The sequence below is a fragment of the Macrotis lagotis genome, chromosome 1 (genome assembly GCF_037893015.1).
Source record: "Macrotis lagotis isolate mMagLag1 chromosome 1, bilby.v1.9.chrom.fasta, whole genome shotgun sequence".
Taxonomy (NCBI): domain Eukaryota; kingdom Metazoa; phylum Chordata; class Mammalia; order Peramelemorphia; family Peramelidae; genus Macrotis; species Macrotis lagotis.
Window position 1 is genome coordinate 509,311,276 of NC_133658.1, and position 7,053 is coordinate 509,318,328.

General features: G+C 40.6%; 1 pseudogene; it reads right to left on the bottom strand.

Annotated features, from left to right (window-relative positions):
* Nucleotides 1-791: 791 nt before the first annotated feature.
* LOC141520776 (homeobox protein TGIF2 pseudogene) lies at nt 792-1,531 on the bottom strand (annotated as a pseudogene).
* Nucleotides 1,532-7,053: the final 5,522 nt, after the last annotated feature.

Genomic DNA, 7,053 nt, shown 5'->3' on the forward strand with positions numbered 1-7,053 from the left:
TTCATCTCTTCTTGCAAGAAGGCTAAACAATATTCACTAGGCTCCACAGCCCCATGTCATTTGGGTTACTCCAACTGCCGCAGTTCTCTCTGCTAGGTCTTTTAGTTTTTGTCACATCAAAGACACAGGACACATAGGAGCAAAACCCAAAAAAGAATGCTTAAAGTATTTTCTTCAAAACCAAAAAACCCTTTGGAAATTCCTCAACCCCCGCCCCCAAACCTGGTCACTGATCCCATCCAAAATAGTGTTTTCCCTTCTTCATTTGTATTTCTGTAGTCTTGCCAGTTCACTAGACCTTAAGTCAGTAGAGATGAAAAAGGGGCTGGGAATAAGATAATCCCAGACCCTGACCATGTTCCTGGTTTTGGTGATGGAATGGATTTAGGGAGAAACTAGGTTGGAGCAGTCAGTAGAGTGCCCAAGTGCAGAACATATAACAAAGTGGGAATTCTTAAAGAAAGAAGTATCATGTTTCCAGAGTCGGAGGTGCAGGAGATAACCTTGACATGTCTCAGATTTCTTGGTCCAACTTCTACCTGCAGATGGACCTTGGTATTGAGAGTGGAGCAGGTGAGAGGTCTGGATCACAGTGTGAAACACGCCAGCATTCCCATTAGGAGAACCTATCTGGGCAGAGGACAATTCCAGTAGATGGCAGAGACCCCTTCAGGAAAAGGAAAGACCCCAAAACAACACAATGAAAAATAGTAAAAAAAACAGAAGAGAAGCCACTGTTTCCTACCAAGTCCTGAAGGCCCTTCCTTTGAAGGACTACTTAGGATTAGTAGCTACCAAAAGAGCTCAGCATGCCAGGAAGGAGGAAACAAATCTTTTTTCTGCAACTCAAGCTCAGCTGCTTTTTGTAGGGCCACCTCCACCAGCAACTGGAAGCTACTAAAGTCCTCCCCATAGTGCTCTGGGGGTGTGGGGGGTGGTGTATTAAATAGTCCACTGGTTGGGCTTCCAGCCTGCGCCCTGGTCAGCAGGGTAAGTGTGCTGCCAGGGCCCGCGAGGGGCTGTGGCTCCCCACTAACCAAAGAAGGGGGTGGTGGACTTTCATTCCCAGCCCCAGAGCCAGAGAGGTGAGCCCCCAGAGGGGATGCAGAGGAGCATACAGACAGTGACAGCACTTTGGAAGGGGTTGGAGTGGACCCTGGGGCCATCAGGCTGGGACTTGAACCCTGTGGCACCACCACATCAGATGCTTTGACACCATGGTGGGAAATGGTGTAACGGTTGTGGTCCTTGCCATCTTTCCTCAGCATATCTGGGAGAAGCCTCTGCCGAGCATTGATGAACCAGTTGCAAATCTGTAGCACCCATAGGCTTGTCTGACCAGAAAGGCTCAGCTTTTCCTGTTCTGAAGGGTAGGCATTGAAGCGGTGCTCATACAGCCAGTCTCGGAGAATCTTCACAGACTCCTTTGGGAGATTCCCTCTCCTCTTTCTCTTGCCCTCCTGGGTTAGGTCCAGGGAGGTCAGCCCTTCCTCCTCACCCAGGTCACTGTCTGACATGCTTGGGCTGTCCAGGGTTCATCAAAAAAAGAGTCAAACGTGTCCGAGGCAGAAAAATTTCTGTGCCCCCTCCGGGGGCTCCGAGTGGGCGCGCGGAGGGCCCCCGGGCCCTGGCTTCACACGAGCACCCCCCCCCCCCCCCCCCCCGCCCCAGACCCCTGCGGGAGGCAGCCTGGGGGCCTGAGGGCGCGGGCTCTGGGCGCGGAGGGGGCGGCTGCACCCACGGCGCCTGGAGCCAGAGTTTTCTTTGTTTCCCCTTAATTGCTTTTTAAAGTGCTTTTTTGAGCTCATCCATAACCTGAGCCCATTTTCTATTTCTCTTGGAGATTTTGGATATAGAAGCTTTGATTTTGTCATTTTCTGAATCTTCCATGGGGACCAAAAGTAATTTCTATGGTTTTCTGTTGTTTGTTCATTTCCTCAGGCTATGACTGCTTTACCACTTCCAAGGCTCTGGGTTTTTTTTGGGCAACCCACAGGGACCTTCATTCCTCCAAGGTCTTATGAGAGGCTCTGACTGTTCTGTTGTCTGTGTTCGGGCCTTCCCCTTTGCCCTAGAGCTGTGAGGATGGTCTCTGCTCGGTTATGGTAGTGTTGTGGGGGCCCAAATTACAACCTGGATCTGAGTGTGGACAAACATCTGAGTCCTGCCCCAGGGAGAGCAGAGAGACCTCTTCAGTCTCCCCCTGACCCCCTTATCATCTATGGGCTGAGAGCTCTGGATCCTGGGTGATTCTGCCAACTCCTACTGCAGGTTCTCACCGCAGGGCAACTCTGAGGCCAGAGCTCTGCTCCACGCTCACTCTGGTGCGGCATAGGTCTCTCACCACCCCTTCTAGTTGTCCCATGATCTGTGGGCCCAAGGAAGGCACTGTTTAGATTAAGCAAGGATCCTGTTTCCATGATTCCTTGCAGTTCCTCCAGTTGGTAACACATGAATAAGAGTAAAAGAGGTGGATGAGAATAATCCAAGGTATAATTGGAGATAAAAGAAGCAAGAAAGGGATTAAAGAGGGGAGGATAATGTTGAATTGAAGAAAAAAGATTACAGTGAGAACAGGAGTAATAGCCTGGTATGAAGTGACTGAAGGTCACAGTAGGAAAAAAGAGTGAGTTTAAGTGGGATAATTTATATTGAGAGCTGGAAGATAACAGAAGTAGAATATTTATGGGTGGTAGTAAATTTAAAAGTTTGACTATCCTTATTGTATCACTGAGGAACAGAGCATGAGAAGTAAGTAGTTAGAGGATTTGAGAGAACATCAACTTGAGTATTAAAGTCTCCTAGAATGAGACATGGAGTTGGAATGAAGAGGAAGACTAAATTAGGCATCGAATCCCTTGAGAAAGGAGAAAGAAAGTCTTGAGGGTTGGTAAATAACAGCTACCAGAATTTGGATTGGGTGATAAATTTGAATTAAATAGACTTTGAAGAAGGGGAGGTTGTTGGGTAATGATATAAGAAGATTTTGGAAGTGGCAAAAGAGAATAAGGAATATTCTGATTCTTACCATCAAAATCTAGGGAAAAAATTGCAAGCATCATAAAAGAATTCAAGTAACATGGAAGCACTTGTAATGCATAAGACTATGTTGTAACTATAGTGAAGAAAATCTTAGAATATGATATTCCAAAAAGATTTACAACCAAGAATAACTTACTCTAAAACAGTTTAATGTTACAATAGAAAAAAATGGAACATCAAAAGATATAAAACTTTAAAGCATTATTAATGAAGAGACCAGAAGTTGGCAGAAGTCTTGAAATTCAAATACAAGAAAAAAGAAAAACATTGAAAGGTAATACATTATAAAAATTAGATGGGATTAACTGATGGTTAATGTTTACATTAACAGAAACAAAAGACAAATGTTCCTTTGTAACTTCACTGTCAGGGACGACTAGGTTGCACAGTGGATAGGGCACTGGCCCTGGAGTCAGGAGTACCTGAGTTCAAATGTGACCTCAGAAACTTAATAATTACCTAGCTGTATGGCCTTGGGCAAGCCACTTAACCCTATTTGTCTTGCAAAATCCTTAAAAAAAAGATCTGTAACTTTACTGTCTTCTACAATCACAGAATAAGTAAAGTAAGAAAAATGTAGGATCTGTGGGGTGGTTGTATCATCGATTTTAAGAAAATAAAGAAAAGGAGAAGAAAAATAAATAAACAGGAAAAAACCAGGAAGAAGTGAGAAGAGGAAATTACTATTTTAATATGCTTAAGGTATACTAGAAAAAGCATACAAATTTGAAAGAGGAGGTGGAGAAAGAAGTCATATCATGAATCTTTTTATTTAACTTCTGAATTGGGCAAAATGTATGTCTGAATTTGATGGAGAGATACATAAAAGTGCAACAGAGAAAGAGGTAGGAGGCAGAAAGATCAGGATTTTAGACTATAAGATAGGAAGTGGGAGGAATTTGAGAGGCTCTCTAGTTCAACCTCTCAGCATAAAGGAGAAAATTGAAGCACAGAAGGAATGTCATTTGTCAGGGATCATATATCTAATAAGTGCCTAAGACAAGATTGGAACTCAGGTCTTACTGGTAGCTAAGGGGCATAGGGGATAGAGTGCCAGGCCTGGGGTTAGGAAGACTCCTCTTCCTGAGTTAAAATCGTGTGTGTGTGTGTGTGTGTGTGTGTGTGTGTGTGTGTCTGAGCAAGTTACGTAATCTTTTTTGTCCCAGTTCATTATTTGTAAAATAAGTTAGAAAAGATGACAAACCACTCCAGTATCTTTTCCAAGAAAACCCCAAATGGGATTACAGAGATTCAGAGAAACTTGAAAATAACTCAACTACAACAATGACAACTTATTCTAAGTCTAAGTCATGAGCAAAATAAAATTTAACTCAAGGGTGTATCATAAAGGAAACATCAAAAGGAGCAAAAAAATATAATTTCAAATTAACAGGATCTTGAGTGGGTGAAGTGAAGAGGGGTATAAAAGGACAATAAAGGGAAATATGAGGATAAGAGGAAAGAAATACTTAATAATCAAAACAATGAATGTGAATATATAAAACAAAGGAGGATGGATTCTATAACAGAATTCTCTAAAATAGTGTTTCTAAGAAACACATTTGAAACATAAATAGCCATAGAATTTGAATGAAGTGTTGGAACAGGGTTCATGTCTCAAGTGAATCCAAAAAAGTTCATTTACCTTCGTATTATACTATCCAGGGATATACACATAGATGGATGAGATTGATGCATGCATTGCCAAAAGGTAAGTGTGGGAGATAAGTGTTAGGCTCCCTACCAAATGAAAATTATACAAAGCTGTTGTGATGACTTCATTTTATGCCTGTGAACCAGGACGGTCTACCAGTGTCATGCCACCAAACTGAATTGCTTCCTTTGAATTGTCTTAAGAAGAGTCTGAACATTACCTGGCAAGATAAAGTACTGGATGCTGAAGTCTTTTCTCAAACTAAACCACCAGTCATTCAGACTCTACTGCAGATAACACAACTTTGATGGCCACATTGTTCAAATGTCAAATATTTGCTTAAAAGTCTATTTTATGAAGAACTCACATGGTAATCAAAAGAAGGAATACAAGGTTTCAAGGTCCCTATGAAGAACTTTGGAACTGATTGTGAGATAGAGAAGACACTAGCACACCCAGCATGGTGTGCAAGTATCAAAAAAGACACTGTGTTCTATATATGAAAGAAGAAGAACTGTAATAGCTCAAAAGAAATATGAGATGCACAAATTTAGGGACTCCAAATGTCCTGTAATAGTGTCTTCTGATCTTATGTAGGTCTTGCCAGCCAGGAGACATATTGTATCTTTACTCCAACATAGTGATATCATTTTGGTCCTCTTTGAAAACAGGCAAAAACAAACAATAAATTAGTAGTAGAAATATATAGCAAAAATTGTAAGAGTTGAGGACTTCATTGTTCCTCTTTCAGATCTCAAGAAGTTTAAAAAAGGAACTCTAAAAAAAGAAATTAAGGATTGCTATGAAATTTTAGAAAAGTTAGATATGAATTTGAAATTGAAGTAATGCCCATCACTTGGGGAATTGCTGAATATATTGTAGATGTGATTATGATGGAATACTATTTGTGCTATAAGAAATGAGCAAGATACTGTCAGAAAAACTTGGAAAGACTATATGAGCTGATACAAAGCAAAATGTACAAAGTAACAGCAATATTTTTTAAATTTTATTTTTATTAAAGATATTATTTGAGTTTTACAATTTTTCCCCCAATCGTACTCCCCCCCAATGGAAAGCAATCTGTCAGTCTTTACTTTGTTTCCATGTTGCACTTTGATCCAAATTGGTTGTGATGAGAGAGAAATCACATCCTTAAAGAAGAGACAAGAAATCTAAGAGGTAACAAGATCAGACAATAAGATATCTGTTTTTTTTTTCTAAATTAAAGGGAATAGTCCTTGAACTTTGTTCAAACTCCAATTCTCCTTATCTGGATACAGATGGCACTCTCCTTTGCAGACAGCCCAAAATTGTTCCTGATTGTTGCACTGATGGAATGAGGAGTCCTTAAAGGTTGAACATCACTCCCATGTTGCTGTTAGGCTGCACAGTGTTTTTCTGGTTCTGTTCATCTCACTCAGCATCAGTTCATGCAAATCCCTTCAGGCTTCCCTGAAATCTCATCCCTCCTGGTTTCTAATAGAACAATAGTGTTCCATGACATACATATACCACAGTTTGCTAAGCCATTCCCCAATTGAAGGACATTTACTTGATTTCCAATTCTTTGCCACCACAAACAAGGCTGCTATAAATATTTTTGTACAAGTAATTTTTTTTATCATTTTTCATCATCTCTTCAGGATATAGACCCAGTAGTGGTATTGCTGGGTCAAAGGGTATGCACATTTTTGTTGCCCTTTGGGCATAGTTCCAAATAGCTCTCCAGAAGGGTTGGATGAGTTCACAGCTCCACCAACAGTGTAGTAGTGTCCTAGATTTCCCACAACCCTTCCAACAATGATCATTATCCTTTCTGGTCATATTGGCCAATCTGAGAGGTGTGAGGTGTTACCTCAGAGAAGCTTTAATTTGCATTTCTCTAATAATTAATGATTTAGAGCATTTTTTCATATGGCTATGGATTGCTTTCATCTCCTCATCTGTAAATTGCCTTTGCATATCCTTTGACCATTTGTCAATTGGGGAATGGCTTTTTGGTTTAAAAATATGACTCAGTTCTCTGTATATTTTAGAAATGAGTCCTTTGTCAGAATCACTAGTTGTAAAGATTGTTTCCCAATTTACCACATTTCTTTTGATCTTGGTTACATTGGTTTTATCTATGCAAAAGCTTTTTAATTTAATGTAATCAAAATCATGTAATTGATTTTTGGTGATGTTCTCCAACTCTTCCTTAGTCATAAACAGCTCCCATTTCCATAGATCTGACAGGTAAACTAGTCCTTGATCTTCTAATTTGCTTATAGTATTGTTTTTTTATGTCTAAGTCGTGTGACCATTTGGATCTTATCTTGGTAAAGAGTGTTAGGTGTTGGTCTAATCTAAGTTTC